Raw genomic sequence first — 21469 nt, 5'->3', positions numbered from 1 at the left:
GACTGATAAAAATGGCCTATGGGATGCTACAAAACACAATTCGTATATTCTTATTATCTCTCTCTCTCTCTCTCTCTCTCTCTCTCTCTCTCTCTCTCTCTCTCTCTCTCTCTCTCTCAGCGAATTTGCTCATAAATGGAACAAAATGGGCATGAATAGAATGGAACTACTTTTCCTCCTAGTGGCCCAGTTATAACAAAACTTTATAAGTTATTGGTGGTTACATTTTACTCCTTCAATTAATAATTATAGTTACAATATTTAATTTTATAGATTATTATTTTTCATGTGGCTCACTTATTTTCGATGAATAATGAAGGCTAACATGACATCGTCTCAAAGCATGGTGGTCAAAACAAGAAGTTGAACTTCTGGATGGCAAAATTATTACGTACATAACCTGATAGGAGCAATTCTTACACCATTAGGAATATATTCATATCTATAATAATTCTATATGGTATTTAACTTAAGCAATAAAGTTTTGCACCCTGCCGCCCGCGCCTCCCCAACCCCCAAGAAAAAAATTCCATTTAATTTGTTAAATTGTTTCCAAAATGTTTCACACTCGAGTTTCCCAAACTGGGACCCATCAGTAACAATAGTGTTATGAGATTATTCGTCCACTTTTTCCACTATAAAAGCATCAATGTGGATACAAAATATAATGATCCAATCTAGATAAATTCACCATGTTTCTCTTCCTTATTCTCTCTTTCTCCCCCCCTTGTCCCACTCACACACTTTGCATTAAGAAATTAATAGAAAAAAATATAAATTTAACCAAAAATAGAAACAAATCATAGTATACAAACAATGTTTATCCTAGAATAAACCTGATCTAGGGATAAAACCCACTAACATAATTGCATTAGTCACTTAGCCAAAACATAAACAAGTTAACCAAGTGAGCCTTCAACACTCAAAACCCCAACCCATTACAATGAATTTTTTGCAAGGCTTTTAAAGGATTCATTAAATGCAATTCATGGGAATAAATCCATTGACAATAAAAACCATATGCCAAAAACCACCACTATTTGACCGAGGAAATTTAACTCTTACACCAAGTAAAGTTTTACCTAACAAGCCCCCCTTAAACTTTAACTTGGAGTTTTCCTTGACTAAATCTTACCAAATTGGCCAAGTGAGATAACATTGTTCACCTCTAGGCCCTACCCTCTTAATGTTTATATTCAAGGAATTTAATAATTTTGCATGACCCCCTATCACCTATGTCTAATTCCAGACTTTATTGTAACTTCCTAGAGGTATTCATGGCATATTACGTCTTATAGTTATATGTCCATTTTCATGTAAAAATTTTCATCTCCGTTGTAATATTTTTTTTCTTTCAATTGTTTCCATTACTTTCACATCCACCTACCTCATACATTTTCTGGAACATTTGTAGTTCCTACCATAATGTTTCCCTAAATTGAAACATAAATGCAGATCCATGGTTAGAATATTAGAAATTCCTCGTGGCCTCCATGTAGAAATCGAGATTTCTACTCAACAACATTCTCTCAGGCCTCCAACCATTGCCAACTATTGTGTTTGATTCCTCTTATTGGCTACCTTTCTATTAAATGTATGTGTTACAATCCATGTGATCAAGAATTCAGCCTCCTTTTCCCTTTAAATGCTTGTTTGGCTCCCAAACTCCATAGTGAAATGTTTGGAACATGCTTTTAGAATAGATAAATCCGTTGAATTTCTTTTACACATATCACCTCTCACTTATTTCTAATCTCACAAGTGGCATTACATTCTTGTGATCATTGAACTGGATCATATTATGCATGTACTTACTAGAAAATTCGTGGTCAAATTTTCATACTATTGTGCAAGAAGGAGCTACAATAAGTCCATGGACATGCTTTCTACCAAACAAATAACTCAACATTAAACTATACCAATCAAAGATGGTTTGGGTTGTGAAGTTCATCTCTATGTCCACCCATGGCTCAATATTAGCATGACATATCATTCATGGCTCATTGATCTACTTTGACCATACCCTTCTCATTGTCTCAAAACATGACTTTTATGGTAGGCATCCAAAACTCTGCCAAATCCAATGATGGCACTCTCTTAATGGCTCTTTAGCTAATTTCCAATCATTTCCTACATCGAGTCATTTTGATCTAGAAGTTGTGCACAAGGCTACAGCTAGAAAACCAACACCTTGTATCCTCCCATCTCTCCATCATCCCCTCTCTCCCTCGCTTCCTATATATTTCGTTTCCCTCTATATTCTCTCAAAACCTTCATGCTTATCCCTCCCTCCCTCTCTCTCTCTCCACCCCTCATTCTCCCCCTTCCATCTTGCCCTCCACTTCCTCCTCGCTCCAACACACACTCTTTCTCTCTCTCTCCACCTCTTACCATTCCTCTCTCACTCTTTCCCACCCACCACACCCACTCACTCTCACATTCACTCTCATCCTCCCTTACTCTCTTCCCTCTATCCCCCATTATCCCTTTCACACTATTCCCCACTATCACCATCACCTTTCCCTCTTCACATCTCTCTATTCCTCCTGTTATCACTCAAAAAAAATTCTTGGTTGTGGAAGGAAACTCACTGAGGTAACCTTCATACAACTTCGAGATTGAAATTGGGCCCTTCAATATGGAGAGGAATTTGTGCTTAATTCTACCACTTGAGGTCACTTTAGTAGTAAGTTCTTTGCTCATTGGCCATATTTAGTTTGAAAAAAATGAGTTTGGTTGGAAAGTGATATGAAAGAGTCCTTTGGGCATGGAGTCTTTGAAAAAATCTGAAATACTTTACTAAACACAGATTTACATGAACAACTATAACCAAAGGCATGATAACTCACAATTTCTTTGACAAGTTATCATCAAGGTATGTAGAAGGTTATAGAAGATAAACATAAAAATAGAGCATTGAGGTTTCTGCAGTGATATTCAAGATGAAAAAACACATAAGAATTTGAATAGTATGAATCTGTGAAATTCCACATGAATTCTAAATGATCACAAATTTATTTAATTACTAAAGACTTAATGGTCAAAAGATATGGCTAATGAGAAATTAAAATAATAGAAACATATAGGAATTCTTTCATATAATAATCTCTGAAAACTAGGCATATAAGATTGTTTGTAGCGAAAACATATTACTTTGAAAGTCCACAACAATACACAAGGTTTTTCCAAACATTCCAACCTTTCTTGTGTCTTTTGGAATAATTATAGAGAAATACTTACAAATGGAATCCATGGTTCTAGGAAAACTTAATTACAAATTATTTTCAGAAAATATATCGTATCTTTTATGATAATCTAATATGAATATATAAACTGATTGATACAATCTCTCTTGACCTCATTATACATGATAAAACTACTTTGAAACACAAGTGGTAATATAGCCGATAGATTGTTGAAGAAGAAGAATGAAAACAGGTAACTGAAATGTTTCTGTAAAATCCAGTGATCACCTATTTTGTGCCCCAAAATCTTACTCAAATATTTATCACTATGATCAAAATAGTACATATCCTTAGGAGTGTAATTATATCCTCAATAATGATATCAGCTATGTGAACCCATACTTTAGATATCTTTATATATATATATATATATATATATATATATATAGATATCATTTCAAAAATCATGCAAAATATATGGGCACTGACAAAATAATTGGCATCATATATCGTGTTATCACAATAAACTTTTCACATTTTTTAATATTTTTTGGAAAATTTTGATAGTTGTAGCGTCATTATTTCAAGTTGTAATAAACAGGGAAAATTTCTTGATAGCAGGGTTGTCAACATTTTTTGGAAATCTTAGTAAATAAGAAGGGAAGTTTTCAATCATTTTCCAAACACCAAAAGGACTCAAAGTCTACATTAGCCCCTCTCCATTAGAAATTTCTTTGAACAAGCTTTCCAATGGTATGTGGATTTCTAAAAATGGACTTCTGGATCAAAAGATATGGCCTATTGAATCCTTTGAAAGGAAGGAAATAGAATATCGGTGATCGACAATTGGAGGTTAGGGCCACATCGGGAGTTAGTGATCGGAGCTCCATGGCACATCAATAATCAACGATAAGAGGTTTGGGAGATATCACAATCGCATGTTAGCGGGTCTTGCACATCACATCGATTGCAACAATGAAGGACTATGGCGATCAACAAATCGACAATCGACATCGGCGAATCAGATGGGTAACAACTTTCAAATGTTGAGATAATACATATTTATGATATAAATATGTTGATAGTGTTAAATTTCTAGGAAAAAGTTCCAATAATGTTAAACTACCAAGAAAAGCTGAAATATATTTACAAATAAATTCATCGCAAAACTAGGGCAGGACGAGCACTTTTCTCTATCCTCTAGTGGGACGTGTGGAAAAATATGATTGGTTCCGATAAAGCCACATGGGTCTTGACATCAACATGATGTGGCAGTACAGAGAGACATGTGGCAAGTAGTTTTGGTGCTTTATGGGGCCCTAAGGGGGAAAGGAGGGTGACAAGTGTCACCACTCATGAGGTGCCATGTACTGGCAGTGATAATGTCATAGTTGGAGGATGGCATATTAGAGGTTGAAAATATTGGAGCTTTGTAACACTTACCACTTAAAAAAGTTCTAATCAAAAGGGGGCTTCAATATTGGGGTTATCGAACGATTGTTAATAGTTTAAACAACTAAGAGCTTAAAGCAGTTTATAAAGGAAAATATCCCTTGACAACGAATAAAATCCATAGTGCCTTAAGGCGAGGCAGCATGGTGACAACCCTCTGTAATATGGTGAAGAAATGTAGGAAGGGGCTAAAACAAAGAGGGGCCAAGGGAACATCAGAATTTGTTGTATTGTAATGTCTCTTAGTTAAAAAGTCTCGACAAGTAAAACTTTGATTGTGTAATGCAGAAGGTAAGAAGATGAATGGGTCCGAAATTGTAAAGAGCAAAGCTCAAAGGGACGAGGAATATTGGTGAAACAATAAAGAGGAGACTTCTCTGATAATAAAGTATGGAGAATTGAAGGCAGATGAGTCAGTAGCTATTGAATCACACAAAAAAAAAGAACACAATTTGGAATGGAAATTCAACAAGCTTGTGCGAAAACAACTAAAACCACTCCAGATTTAAAAGGAAGATGATAAACATTAATAAAAAAAACTTCCATATTTGAAGGCTAAAGATTTTCTAGCAGACTTGAAGAAGAAAAAAGAAGTTTTTTTGATGTTCTTTTGTAGAGGGACCTATTATGTTAGCAAAAAACCTAAAACTATAGTTTTGGGACCTGTTCTACTTTCAAGGGAGGCATTTGACAGATATTTATTTTACTTGAATGCAAGCATATTTTCCTATAGCTATTCTAGGACATACAATATATTTTCAAGTTTACCTTTTACATACATGAACTTGAGAGATATTTAAAATATATTTGTTTTTGTAATTATGTGAGGACAATTAGTTTGCAAATTGTTATGTAGAGCGTTATATAAAGAGTTTATGAATATGTAACTGGGGTGGATTTTATTTGAGAAACACTTGTATTCCAAATATATTTATGAAATCTTGAATATATTCACGGTGTTTAATGAGCAGTTAATAGGAAATTCTTGTGTTGCTTCTCTTTGTTAGTATTTTCTCTGTTATATAATTATCTTCTTACATGTTTGAGAATTTTATTTTATGAGATTGGATTTCATTTATGCTCCTCTCTTAAATTATCAGTCATTAATATTTGTTTCTCCATCCATCTATAAAATATGTTTCTTCTTGTTGTCCTTTCTTCGATAGCTCCCAAACAATCAAAGGACTTCTGACTTTCATGCATCATACAACCTTCTCATTGGAGTTGCGATCTCATTTGTTTTATAGCTGGAATCCATGCCCAATGGTTTTGAAGATCACCCAACCAATTCATCCATAGATCTAAATCTGGTTGCCTTAACTCAATTGCACAAAACCTTCTACTACAATGGCCATATGGTAGTTGAGTTTTATGGATAGATCCCTCTTTGTGTTGAAGGGCCAACTTCAATCTAAAATAGGTTTTGAGGTTACCTTAGTTATTTCCTCCCATAGTGAGAGAAATTTATGAGTGATAACATTTTGGCAATATTGTCGGGGAACGAAAAACATATTTTTCCCCTAAAAACTATATTGTTGAATATTAGATTTGTGAGGGAAAACAAAGATTTGATTATCAAGTTTGGCTACAAGATGTTTGCTCTGGTGACTCCACATTATGATATGAAGGGTTCTTACTGACAAAGTTCTAGCTCATACAGGTATTCATACTCAGGGGAACCTAGATCTAAATCCACCTCATATTTTCACAAGCCTAGAAAAGATATTCAAGAAAAAGACTCCTAAGGAAACATGTATAGTAGATTTAGAAATATCTTTCTATTTACTTGCACAACTTGAAACTTTTGAAGACTTAGTGCTAGATATTATATTTGAGAGTAGCTTACTCATATCTAAGTTCAAGAGGAATTTTTCAGAAACTTGTTTAGATCGAAGAGGTCTTAAGACCTTTAGCCTCGGCCCTCTATCCTGGAACTAGAGATTTTACCCCAAGATTTTGAGATTTGGGCTTACTTTCATTAATTGGAATAAAAAGTTAAGGAATTTCAAGAAGTCGCTACTAAATCTCTGACTTATCCTTATTTCATCCCATATATTTTTACACCAACTACTTAGTTGTCATATGGAGGTTTTCAAAAGCTTATTCCATCAACTTCCATTCGAGCAATCTCAGTACCTGTAAATTCTATTGTCTTTACTACTGCTATTAGTACAAGTTCACATAGTAGACCTATGGTTGGACGATATGCACCTTTAAATATTCCAACACCAGTCCATGTTCTCCCATATAATTATGGACAATCTCTTATTCAGTTTGATGAGACTGGATATTATATTGCTCAACAACATCTAGACGATCTCAATGATTTCATAGATGTAGAAGAAGCTTACCATGATGACGTAAAATTGAAGCTTTTTGTATACAGTCTGTCTGGAGAGGTAACAAAATGGTTCAGATATTTTCCTGCAACTAATATTAATAGCTTCCAAAAGATTGAATGGTTGTTTCTTGTAAGATGGGAAGTGAAGAAAAACTGATTGTAGATTTTAGCTGAGTATAATGCACTCAAAAGAAACCCAGCAGAATATGTACAACAATTCATAATCACATTTAATAAGATTTATAATTATATTATAGCTGAAATCAAACCCCATCCTGATTTAGCTTTGTTACATTATCTTGACTACTTTTCTATTGAGTTGGCTTATCAACACCATGAGAGAAACCATACTACTTTGGATAAAATGCAGAGTAATGCAATTGGAGTGGAGGAAAATTTATTAGCAAAGAAAGAAAAAATGAGGGTTGAAAGAAGAGCAGGTTTCAAAGAAGATTTATCTTCGTCCCCTGACTTGAAATTTAATGTAATGCTGAAAGCTATGGAGAAACTAGTGGATAAGTTGGCCTCTCCCCATGAGAATCAACCTCAATTCCGAAATCTGAATTTTAGGAGGTGCAAGGCTGCTCAAAACAGTACCAAAGAATAGAAAGCTCGTGAAGAATTGAAACATGTTGTTCTACCTCCTTTTCCAGAATCATTTGTAGATGAGGATACTAATGAAGAAGAATATCATCATATTGGGTGCATCGATGATCAAGAGAACCATTTTTTTCCACCAAAGAAGAACATGACCTTTCTATTGGATGCTTGGGAGAAAAATAAAGTGTTCATCTCAGTGATTCAGATATTTATCAACAGTGGTATATTAATGTAGTGGCATATTTACAACACAGTACAACCTTAGAAACTTGAATGTCCCTATCAAAGCACTGCCATGAAAGACAACAGCCAAACAACAAGATGAACCCAAAAAGCATATATTGAAGAGGCTAGAGGAGCCAAAGAAGGACAATCCAAAGGAGTTGAAGAAGGATAACATGAAAGAAGCAAGAAAAGAGACCAAAGATACAAAAAATTTACATTCGGATTTTAATCGAGTGTCTGATATCAATAAGTTAAAAGAGTCCATTCCTTTTGCTGAACTTTTAAGAAATGAACAATATAGGAAAATAATTTCTACTATGATTAAGGATTCAAAGATTGATCAAGTAAACACAATTTCATAAGATTCGTGGAACCTAAATGATGATGCTCCCGAATTTGTATTTGACCCAAACGTTACAAGTGAAAAAGATGATATGCCCAATTTTTATGTAAGTCTAAATGTGCATTATATGATTCTTCATAATATAATGTTAGAATCTCAAGCCTCACATAATCTCATGCCCAAATCATTCATGAGCCATCTAGGACTCCAAATTACTAGACCCTATAAATTTTTTTTCTCCTTTGATTCCAGAAAGGTAAAATGCTTAGGGATTATTAAGGATTTAATTGTCACCTTAGGTCAGTTTCCCGCTAAAAGTGTTTTGATGGATGTAGTAGTAGTAGACAATCCTGTTAGAATTGGCATGTTGTTATCCTGATCTTGGTCAACACGACTGAGAGGAACTTTACAAACAGAGATGACTTATGCTTTTATACCATTGTTTGGTGAAATGAAAAGAGTATACCGAGAAGTTCAAATGGCCTATATGGTGAGAAAAAAAATGGAGCCAGATAATAATCCAATATATTGTTATTAATATTAAATTTGATTATCTATAAATATTTATTATATCAGGATTAAATTTTGTCTTAATCGCTGCCCTTTTTTATCAAATAACCAAATTGGTTTACAATACATTACATAATTGATAATAATAATCATGGAGTTCATAATATTTTTTATAATTAAAAGTACTGATTAAATTGTTTTGCAATATCTTTCAGAAGATAAAATAATGATCATCGAGTTTGTAATACCTTTTAATTAATGATTATGGGGTTAATAGACTTTATAGCCAATAAAATAAAAAAAAATTCTCAAATAATACAAAGAAGCACTCCTTTTTTTTCGCTCTAAACATTAATCAAATAACTTGTTTTTTTTATATACAAACCATCCCATTTTAGTCCCCACCTGCAGCTAAATTGGTTAATCAAAGAAATGTGAAATCGTTGAAATTCAAAAGGCATCCCCTTGTTGTGACTCGGGCTATGGGAAGGAGGACATATTGTAGCCCCCTGAAGGTTTATTGTTAGTTACATGTCCGCTGGGCTATTGATCGTAGAAAAGAGTGTTAACCAAATAATTATAATTATTTTATAAAAAATAAATAATAATTTAAGTCCCCTAAAAGTTTATTGGTAGTTACATGTGAGTTGAGTTACCAAAAATACATCACATTTTAATTAGTCACATGACATGATTCAGATTGTAGAAAAGGATCTTAACCAAATACTTTTATTTTAGAATATTGAAAATAACACTTTAAGTATTGATATTTAATTTTGAATATTCAAAAAAAAAAAAAATTAAGTTATTTGATTGATTTTTTAATTGACAAATTACTGTTTTTATTTAAAAGGTTAATTATATATAAAATAATTTATAATAATAATATGGTATAAATATAATGAAATTAATATAAAATAATTATAATTATTTTGCAAAAAATTTAAATAATAATTTAAGTGAGATAGTTATACTATTATAATTTTATATTTTATTATTTCAATTTTTATGAAATTAAACTAAGTAATGAAAATAAAAATATGTTGCAGGGTTTGGAGGCAACGGAGGGCAGACTGGTAATCAAGGTTTAGGGTTCAACATAGAGAGCGACAGAGGGTAACAAGCACTCATGGAGGCACAGGGAGGAGGGAGCTCCACTCCCTCCTACAGTGATGTGGTTTCAAACAGAGGAAGAGCAGGGAATAAAAATCAGACTCTACAACCCTTAGAGGTCAAGACAAAAAACACTGAAACTTAGAAGGTGGAAGGCAACAAAACCCATGTAGAAAAAGGGACCCATGAAGAAGACTGATAGGAGAAGATAGAAGAAGATAGAGGTCAGGGAATAGAGAACAGAAACAAGATGGGATGTTGTAAACCCAAGACCATTAACAAACCATGAGTTATTTTGAATGATCCACCTTTACAAGAGCACAGGGATCACATGGAAAACTATGCCATTATATGTAAATTTATGGGAATCTAGCCATCAGAGAAAGCATTGTACACCTGGATAAAATACAACTGGAAACCAAAGGGGGAGTTAAAAATACATATTTGATCCAAAGGCTTTTTTACAGTGGTATTCACGAATATGGAGGATAGAGACAAGATTTTTGAAGGAGGACCATACTTCTTTGCAGCTGTTGGTCTCTATATGTGGCCATGGACGATGAACTTTGTGCCAAAACGTGAAACCTTCACTTCAGTTCCAGTATGGATTAGACTCTGCTCCCTCTCTTTAGATTACTGGATGTCAGAGTCTTTAAAAGCTATAGGCAATAAATGAGGTCATTTCTTAAATATTTCAGAGGAAACTCTATGAGGAAAATATACCTCCTATGCTTGTATATGTGTGGAGATGGACCTATGTGGAGCCCTTCCAGATGAGGTCATTCTAGAAGTCTATGACGAGGAATGGGTTCAAACAGTTGACTATGAACATATCCCGTTTAGATGTCACAAATGTCATGAGCATGGGCATCTATCTAGAGATTGTCCTCTTAATAGAAGGGAAGAACACCTAAACACCAACAAAGGCAGAGATCAGACAGGTTTCACCAGAGTAGGAGGAAAAGGAAAAGGAGGGGGAAGGAAGACACAAAAGAACCCTACTGAGAAGGATAACAGAACAAGAAGTCACAATAGTTTTGAGATCTTAGAAGAATAAGATGTTGAGGGAGGTGATCAAAAGAGAACAGAAAATCAAATAGCAAGGGGGAAATAAAAAGAGACTAGCATGGAGTTCAAACAGGAATAGAATGATCAAGTGAAGGAACCTTTGAGTAACATGGAAATAGGAAAAGACCAGGAAATGACTCAAAGTGAAAGTGGCACTGGGGACCAAGACTTACAGGAGATACTGGAAAGGGAGAACCTAGAGTTGGAAAAGTTTCTAGAACAAGGAGGAAACCTGGGAATAAACTCAATGCCTCAGGAGGATGTTGACAAGGTACAATAGATATTCCTTTACAAGTCACATCAAACGGCTGCAGGAGTCAAAAGAGGACATGATAACCAAGATACTAAAGGGACTTCCTCAATAGGATTAATAACAAGTAATTTAACAAAAAACCTATGCAAAAGGAGGGGAAGAAAAAGGCAGAAAGAACTACTACTGGAGTGTGGAAATCTCATGATTAACTTAGGAAGGATGAAAGACCTATCCATTTACTCCTTTAAAACCCCACCCCAATGAAGATCACAACCTGGAACTTTAGAGGAGTAGGGAGTAGAAGAAAACAGAGGAATGTAGGTAACAAGATCAAAGAGGAAAAACCTGACATAGTATTCATACAAGAAACAAAATGCTCAATGGAGAAGATCATAGAAAAACATAGTAGATGGTTAAATAGATATGAATACCTTAAAGTTAAGGCAAACAAATCTATTGGTGGCATTCTCACGATATGGGATCCACAAAAATTTGTTGTGATTGATGCAGAGGCATCCAGACATCACCTCTCTTTGATTTTCCAACTGGTGGGTGATAGGCAGTGTTACATGATCACAAATTTCTATGGTCCTCAACCAATGGAGGTGAAACTTCGACTACTCACAACACTGGAGGATATGAAGAAGAGATACCCAACTCAACCCTATATTCTAGGAGGTGATTTTAACATGACTAAATCACTCGTGGAGAAGAAAGGAGGAACTAGAACACTTGGTTGGGATTCAGTTTCCTTCCAGAACTTCATCACCAATATGAAATTAGTTGATATGGAAACCAACAAGGGAATGTTCACTTGGCATAACAAAAGGGGTGGCCCTACCCAAGTAGCCTCAAAATTAGAGAGATTTCTTATTTCAGAGGAACTTCTTCTCATGGGAAGTGGCATGAATGTGCTCATCCTACCTTTTCGAGGTTCAGATCGCTGGCCTATTCAATTGGAAGCTTCTCTTTTTTCTTATGGTCGAGCCTGCTTGTGCATCCTGAAAGGTCAAACCAGTAAGGTTCTTATAAGCCAATAGAGGAACTCCCCCTTCAAGTTAGAGAATGCTTGGCTCACACATTCAGATTTCCTCACAAACATTGAAAAATGGTGGAAGGAAGAGCTACACCTTCAAGGTATGAAGATGTTCCTTCTACATAGCAGGCTCAAACACATTAAAGGCAAACTCAAAGAGTGGAACAAAAAGGAATTTGGCAATATCTTCAAAGCTAAAGGAAATGTGGAAGAGAAACTTAAGGAAATAAGCCAAATTATTATCACAGAAGGCTTTACAGATTAAAGGAAAGAGATGGTAGAGTCACTCCAGCATGAATGGGAAAACAAATGTCTACAAGGGGAAATATTCTCGAGACAGAAATCCAGAGTACAATGGATTAAGGAAGGGGAGAGAAACACCAAATTCTTTCATAGATCCACCATAGCTCACTAAAATAACAACAGAATTGAGAAACTCACAGATCAGCATGGTATAGAAAGAAACACTCATGAAGAGATGGAAGAGGTTCTAGTCCAGCATTTTCAGAGAATTACTGAGGAAACCTCAGAAGATAGATATCAGTTTACAAAAAGATTTACTCAATACATTCCAAAATTGGTTTCTAGAGAAGAAAATCAGAATCTCAACAGACCAGTAACAGAGGAAGAGATTGAGGAATTCAATACATAGATGCAGAATTGGAAAGCACAAGCCCTGGATGGCTTTAATGTGGACTTTTTCAAAACATGTTGGAGGATAGTAAAACAAGATATTTTGGAGGTAGTGGAAGACTCTTGAAGATTTAAGATAGTCTTGAGGGTGCTCAATGAATCCTTCATAGCCTTAATCCCCAAACAGGAAAAGGCTACCTCTCCAGATAGATTCAGACCTATAGCATTATGCAATTTGGTATACAAAATAATATCCAAAGTAATTGCCAATCATCTCACACCACTACTCCCTACCCTAGTGTCATAGGAGCAAACAGGCTATGTGGAAGGAAGACAAATTCTTAATAACATAATTCAAGCACATGAAGTTGTTCACTCACTCAGTACTAATAAATAGGCAGGGATGATAATTCAGCTGGACATAACTAAGGCCTATGACAAACCAGCTAGTTGTACATAAGAGAAGTTCTAAAAGCCTATGGCTTTGATTACATTTGGATAAAGTGGGTCATAGCGCCAGTTACCTCTGCTAGCTGTTCAATTATTCTAAATGGCTCTCCCTCCAAAAACTTCAAGCCTACTAGAGGTCTCAGGCAAGGTGATCCCCTTTCTCATTTCCTTTTCATTCTAATGATGGAAGGGTTAGGGAGAGCAATCAGGGCTGCTAAGGAGGAAGGGAGAATTTAGGGTTTGAGACCCACTCAAGATGGGGACACGATGACACATCAGCAAATTGTGGATGATACTATGCTGCAAGGCACACCCACAGTCAAGGAAGCCAAAGAATTTAAGCAGATTATGAGGGACTTTTCCATGGAAGCAGGCACAAAGGTAAGTCTTACTAAATCAAAGATTTTCTTTTTCAATACAGATATTTCGATTCAAAGAAATTTGTCTAGAATTTTAGGCTTTCAAAGAGAGTCTTTGCCAGCAAAGTACCTGGGAGTTCCCCTCACTGACAAACCATTACACAAGGAAATTTGGGAGCCTGTTCTAAATAAGCTAAAGGATAAGATTAGCAAATGGACAAATAGAGCTCTAACTATCACAGGGAGACTGATCCTAACTAAGGTTATCCTCCAAAGTATCCCTCTGTATATGCTATAAGCCATTTTGGCACCAAATGGTGTTACCAATATAAGGAACATTCAAAGAGAATTTCTTTGGGGGAAAGGTGAAGAAAAGAAGAAATGGGCCCTAGTGCCATGGGATAGGGTATGAAAACCTAAAGCCCATGGTGGCTTAGGTCTCCATGACCTAGGGGTACTTAACAGAGTTCTAGGAGCCAAAATCTGGTGGAGATGGATAGAGGAAATTCAAGCCCCTTGGGCAAAGCTTTGGAAGAAAAAGTATGCAAGAGGTTGGCAGGAAAAGAACCTCATAAGAATGATAGGACAAGTAAAAGGATCATTAATTTGGAATAGGGCTTGGGAGAATAGGGACCTAGTCCAATATGATAGTTTCTGGGATATCAGAAATGGAAAACTAGCTTGGTTCTGGGAGGATAATTGGTAGTAGGAGGACAATCTCCGTAGTGAAGAATTAGAAGACATTCACACAGACACCATCAACAAAGGATTAAGAAGGGTAAGTGAATATTGGGATCAAACATGGAATAATGGGAAATGGAGAATTTGGAAACTTCGAGATTACAGTGAAAGGGGCGTGATGCATACTCAAGCTATAGCCCTTAACAGTCTTTTTGAAAAGAGGCAAATCTTAACCTCAACCTTGGAAGACCAACTAAGATGGGGAAAGAACAAGGTTGGTCTTTTCACCCTTAAGGAGGCCAAAAGGATAGAAATAGGTTTTAACTTTCCAAACACTGATAAGAAGTGGAAAGAACTCTGGGATAATCCTCATTGGATGAAAGTCAAACTGTTCAAGTGGCTAGTTCAACGGGGCAAGATTCTGACATGGGATAACCTAAGAAAAAGAGGCTTTGTTGGCCCCTCAAGATGTCACCTATGTGGGAAATAGGAAGAAACCACTAATAATCTACTGAATACATGATCTTTCACTACAATACTTTGGAACTGGGTTGGAGATGTCTTCGAATAGATAGACAGAAAAGAAAATGACATCATTGCTACACTGAAAAACTGGTGGAATTTTTTTCTGATAATGAGACAATAACCTCTGCCTGGGAGCTGACCTTAGGGTTCTTAATTTGGAATGTTTGTAGGGAGCACAACAACAAGATTTTCAAGGACAAGGCGAGCTCGGTGAGCAGCATCCTAAAGCTAATCCTTAGGTAACTCAAAGAGACTATTCATATCTTGGGAGGTGTTGATACCGAAAAACCCATTGGACAAAGAGAGGCCAGAATCCTAGAAATGTTAGAGCTCAAGGTTCATCTTCCTTAGTGTTCTAAGTAGATCAACAAGAAGAACTCAACAGATAAGGCTTTCTGGCAACCCCCTCCTTATGGTTTTTTAAAATTTAACATCGATGGGGCTTCAGAAGGAAATCGAGGAGAAGCAGGTTATGGAGGGGTGATGAGTGATGAGGAAGGAAATATACAAGTCATGTTCCACAATTATCCAGGAAAAGCAACCAACAATATGGCTAAGCTCATGGCGATGGAATTGGGCTTGGAAATACTGCTCAAGTATAACATTCATAATGTCATCATAGAGGCCGACTCAGAATTAGTCATTAATTCAGTGAAGAGGATCAACGCTGGTGCTATACCTGAGAAAATCTCAGGACACTAGCAGCTTCTGCAAGTCTACCAAAGAATCCATTCACACCTAAGATTTCTGAGAACTCTTAGGTTGGTGCATGCACACATGGAAGCCAACTAAGTGGCAGACTGACTTGCCAATGAGGGAGTTTGAAGCAAGCATATCGACTTATGTTGTAGGTGGGAGGAGGTAATGGATGACAAGATGAAGGAGGAATGCTCTTCCTGGGCCCTCAGTGACAGACAACAGTACCAGAATCTTACTTCATGTCAACGATGTTCACCTTAGGCAGTTTATCAGAGGAAAGGCATAGATGGTTCTCTAAGGGTGCTTCTAGAAACAAACGTAGTAATCGAAACAGTAGAATTTTGCACACAGGAGAAGGGATTACATGTACGCAAACTCCACTCATAATGCATTCCTACCAGGAGGCCACCCTTCCGGCTATGTCTTCATCGTACAATTTGGGGAAGGCCATAGGAAGAAATTACCAGGCAAACAATGCTCGAGATGTCCTCGGATCACAAGAGAGGTCATTCAGTTAGTGGTACAGGGAAGGGGATGAACAGGGATAACTGTCTTCATTGCTGGGTAAGCACCGAGCGGATGTGTGGTCTGATTAGTTCTGTGGCCCTCAGATCCAGAGGAGGAAGATCAACGACCAACATTTGGCGTGCTAGTTGGTGGGCCTGAAAGGATAAAACCACTAATGGTTTAACACCTTCATCGAGCACCATCCAAACCAAAGGAGGTTTTTATCAAAAACCAGTGATTCCACTCAGGAAGCACCATGTGGCAGAGGAAAGGATAAGCAAACCGCCTTCATCGCATGGTAAACAGTGGGCTTTTAAGTTGCGCGATATGGACACCAGCCATTGGATCAAAATGAAGAGATCGACATTTGGCGTTGATCGTGCATCTTCATCTCCACGCGGGTTGATTTTTTACTACCAGTTTGTTAGGAGTCAAACCATTGGTGGGTTCGCAAAGTGGACTTTGATTCCACTTGCCCGCTTTCAGTTCTAGGGCTGTCTTGTCATTGTTTCTATTTGTTTTTTGGAGGGTTGTTTGGGTACTTTGAGTATTTTCTCTCTCCCTTTCTGGGATTTTGTGCCTCTGTGCATTTGATGTAACCTGTGTAAATCATTCTTTTTCCTAAGATAATAGAAGGACCGTCTCTTTCTTTAGCAAAAAAAGAAAATAAAAATATGTTTCTTTTCATTAGATATTATATAAATAAAAGGTAGGAGATATTTTTACACTTTTAAAATTTGATATCAAACGATTACAAAGATATATTTTAATTATTAAAATAAAAGAAAATAATACTACTTCATTGTTGTATAGAAATTCATATCTTAATGTATGTTGCAATATCAAACCTTTAACAAACAAAAAAAGAGTTTTTTAGCGTGAAAGATATAGAGTGTTAGGCTAAACAAGTTGTAAAGGAGAAAACTCAGGATGTCAAAAGCTATCAAAATGAAAAATTGAAATGGGAGGCTACATTTTCATCCTTCACACTCACAAGCTATTCAATATAGTAGCCAAGCAAGTTTCCGCAAACCATTGACTTAAAGATTTATTGTTCTTGTTTTTAAAAGAAAGGAGAAAACAAACCCACTACCTACAAGACCATTATGATACACATTATTCGAGCCAAGCAAGATCTATAACAATTTCTGTATTCAAGCTTCTGTGACCCATAATGAATTATACAAAGTCTTTCGGTAGAAATCACATGAGAGATTTTTTTGGCCGATGCGTTTTGAACCAACAAGTGTGGTTCATCATCAGGACCGGATGAATAGGAAGACCATGGAAAAGGCTTAAATAGAGAGCAATGTAGAGACATAATTTCAAGTAATGGCCATATTTGAACAATAATGTTTAAATTATAATATTAATTTATTAATATATTAAAAATAGATATTATTAAGTAACGGTTATATTAAACGGCTAGTTTTTGAAAAAAATATTTAAATAATGATATTATTTCATTAATTTATTAAAAATATTAATTGGTAACGACTATATTAAACGACTAGTTTTTGAAAAATAATATTTAAATAATGATATAAGTTTATTAATTTATTAAAATATTAATATGTAACGGCTATATTAAACGGCTAGTTTTTGAAAAAATATTTAAATAATGATATTATTTCATTAATTTATTAAAGATATTAATAGGTAACAACGATATTAAACGGCTAGTTTTTGAAAAATAATATTTAAATTAATTTATTAAAACCAAATATTACTAGTTTTTGGAAAATAATATTTAAACTGTGATATTAGTTTATTAATTTATTAAAAACAAATATTAATAAGTAACTGTTATGTTAAACAACTAGCTTTTAAAATAAATAAATAAATAATCAAAGTCAAACCTTAAAGGAGGGGAGTCAAAAACTATAAAAACAAGTGAAGATCCTAATCAAGACAAGATCGTTTGATAAATAAAATAACTAATGGAAATAAAATAAAATAAAAATAAATAAAAAACAAAAACAGATATATATATATATATATATATATATATATATATATATATATATATATATATATATATATATATATATATATAGAGCGAGAGAGAGAGAGAGAGAGAGAGAGAGAGAGAGAGAGAGAGAATCAATAAATAAAACGGGGTCAACAATAAAATATGGGGCTCAGGCCCATTAAACAAATAATAAAAATACAAAAAGAAGTTAAGAACAAATAGGATGATAAAATATATAAAAAAACATGAAGGATCAAGAAAATAAACTCTAATGAAGAATAAAACAACAAAAAATACTATAAAAAGGATGCCAATACCAACATTGATAAAAAAAATTAAAAAATTAAAAACAATTAAAAAAATAAATAAAAATAAATAAATAAATCGAAGGACAAGAGAGGGACCCAACTTCTACTAATATTCCAACCATCATCTCTATTCAAATTATTGGGTCTTTTTTCAATTTCTAGGGCCTCCCTCAATTTACGATGATGAAAATGACTAACCTTAACAACGACTTGGGCCTCCTCAATGTAGATGTGATGCTTAGATTTATCTGCATGCTCTGCCAAAGCAGAGGAGTGGGTCCTGCCATGCTTGATGTCAGTAGCATGCTCACGAATCCTTTGATTAATCGGGCCACCAGTCTCACCGATGTGGGGAATCCCACAGGAGCATGGGATAACATAAATAGCCTTCATACTCTTGGGGTCCACTGGGTCTTTTACAGATCTAAGGGAGCTCCGTATGGTATTTAAAGGCCGAGCCACCTTGTGCTTCCTTGGGATCCTTGCAATCTTGTCAGTGGTACCTTGGATAAAAGGAAGATGAACACTAGAAAATTGATCCTTGGTATCTTTCTTATCACTAGGACCTTTTTAAGGTATGAGGAAAGCCTTAGTACATTGGTGTCTACTATACTCATTATTAAAGAAAACACTTAGGATATGTGCTTTCTCTTCCTTGAGATGGTTCTCATTAAAAACTCTTAAAGCTCTAGTTGCTAAGATGTTGAGAACACCAAGCTTTTGAGCTTGGAAATGATGAGAATTAGCTTGAAGATATTGTTCTGTATGAGTTTTCTTACGATATGCCTGATTAGAGAAAGAGCCATTATCATTCCTTGAGAGGAGGACATCCAGGAAGGGAAGGATACCATTACATTCAAATTCCATGGTTAACTTTATAGAAATAGATTGATTGTTAAGATGGAGGAAAAATAGTTCCAACTTTTCTTTACCATGGGACCAGATGACAAAAGTGTCATCCACAAACCTCTTCCACAACTTAGGCAAAATATGAGAAGAGGCTAAGGCCTTTGATTCAAAATCCTCCATGAATAGATTAACTACCATAGGGGAGAGGGGGGAACCCATGGTGACACTACAAGTTTGCTCATATAGTTCCCCATCGAATGAAAAGAAAGTAGAAGTAAGACAAATACCAACTAAATAAGCCGTATCAGGATCTGTGATGTGCTTGATGACTTCAATGGCCTCATTGATAGGGATATTAGTGTAAATAGAGATAACATCGGAGCTCACAAGATTGTCAGCTGGATCAAGCTTGAAACTCTTTAACTCATTTAACAAATGATGCAAAGTCCTTGACGAAGGATTCTCCATGGCCAACAAGGGGCTTAAGCTTCTAGGCTAAATATTTAGCAAGAAGATAAGTTGGCCTTCCAATCATGTTGACAAAGGGTCTCAGAGGATCCCCTTCCTTATGAATCATTGGAAGACCATATATTCTGGGGTAAGAGGGCAACTTTCAATAAGCTTATGATTGAACGAGGTGACAGAGCTACTAGCCTTTATAGCAAGAGCCACATTTTTGGAAATATTCTTCAGAGGATCCTTATTGAGTTTCCTGTAGTTCCCGCTATTATGGAGGTGGTCCAACATCTTTCGACAATAATCATCTTTATCAAGAATAACCACATCACCACCTTTGTCAGCTTTGAGAACAACAATATTCTTATTATCATTTAACGATTTGAGAGCATCAAACGCAGGTTTTCTAATGTTATTCTTGGGGGGATTTGCCTTTCTAAGGACAACCGCATAGTCTTGATGAATGATATCTTTAGTGACATACGATAAGTCTCGCATACCATATTCAATGTCACAGATGATATCGTCAACCAGGATCTTTCTAGGAGCAAGAGAAAAATTTAAACCTTTCTCCAAAAGACTAAAGACAGGGGGATCAAAAGAAAAGCTAGAGAAATTGACAACCCTATTACTAGAAGAGGAAGGAAAATTAGAACAACCAGTATTATCTAAACTTAGAGTCTTATTACCAATCCTATTATTATTACACTTATCAGAATTGAAAACAGAGTCACTAACCTCATTAATATTATTATTATTACACCGAGTGATATTATTATTATTATTATTATCCAAACATAAATTATTATTTCTATTCTTAATATTATTATTCCTATGTGAGGTGAAAATATAATCACTATTATTAGTATTACTATTAAACCAATTATTATTATTATTATTTAATTGAATATTTTTATTAATAGAACCACTTCCACTATTATTGAAACCAACAGAAACCAAAGAAGAATTAACAGACAATGAACCCAAGGGAATCTAACTCGGTGAATACGAGATTGTTCTAGCTTCACCTTTGATGACAGAAGGGTGAGAAACACCGTCAACCCAAGATCACAGAGAAAAGATTTGATTAGAATTAATTCTGCCTATGGAAGGACCATGAAAGAAATTAGACTCATTGGGATTCGAGATGAATTTCTCCGAGAGCTTACTGAACTTCTTGGACTGCTTTACTTTCCATATTTCTTCCAGACAAGAAGATTTCAGAGCCGAGCATGCTTCGATCCTTGACCAAAGGGGAGCAGAGATCTGATTTGAAAGTTCCAAATGGAGAGACAACAAATTATGAGAAATGAAATCCAAAACCTTTCTCACCTTGCCAATCTCCAAACGAACCAATGCCATGCTAGCATTAAGAAAAATATGACAACCACTAGAATTATTAAGAGGGTGCTTAATCTGAGCGAACGGAGGAACAAGGGAAGAGTCTCTACATCGTTTTAGAAAAGCCAGATCATTATTTAAATATTATTTTTCAAGAACTAGTGATATTTGGTTTTAATAAATTAATTTAAATATTATTTTTCAAAAACTAGCCGTTTAATATAGCTGTTACCTATTAATATTTTTAATAACTAATGAAATAATATCATTATTTAAATATTTTTTTCAAAAAATAGCTGTTTAATATAACCGTTACTTAATAATATTTGTTTTTAATATATTAATAAATTAATATTATAATTTAAACATTATTGTTCAAATATAACCATTACTTGAAATTATGTCTCTACATTCCTCTCTATTTAAGCCTTTGCGATGGTCTGCCTCTTCATCTGGTCCTGATGATGAACCACACTTGTCGGTTTGAAATGTGTTGGCCAAAAAATCTCTCATGTGATTTATTCCGAAAGACTTTGTTTAAATCTATAGAAATTTCAATAAAA

The sequence above is a fragment of the Pinus tabuliformis genome, chromosome 2_1 (genome assembly GCF_031772625.1).
Source record: "Pinus tabuliformis cultivar Carrire ecotype Pingquan chromosome 2_1, CPIR1, whole genome shotgun sequence".
Classification (NCBI taxonomy): domain Eukaryota; kingdom Viridiplantae; phylum Streptophyta; class Pinopsida; order Pinales; family Pinaceae; genus Pinus; species Pinus tabuliformis.
Note: the sequence above shows the minus strand (reverse complement) of the source record.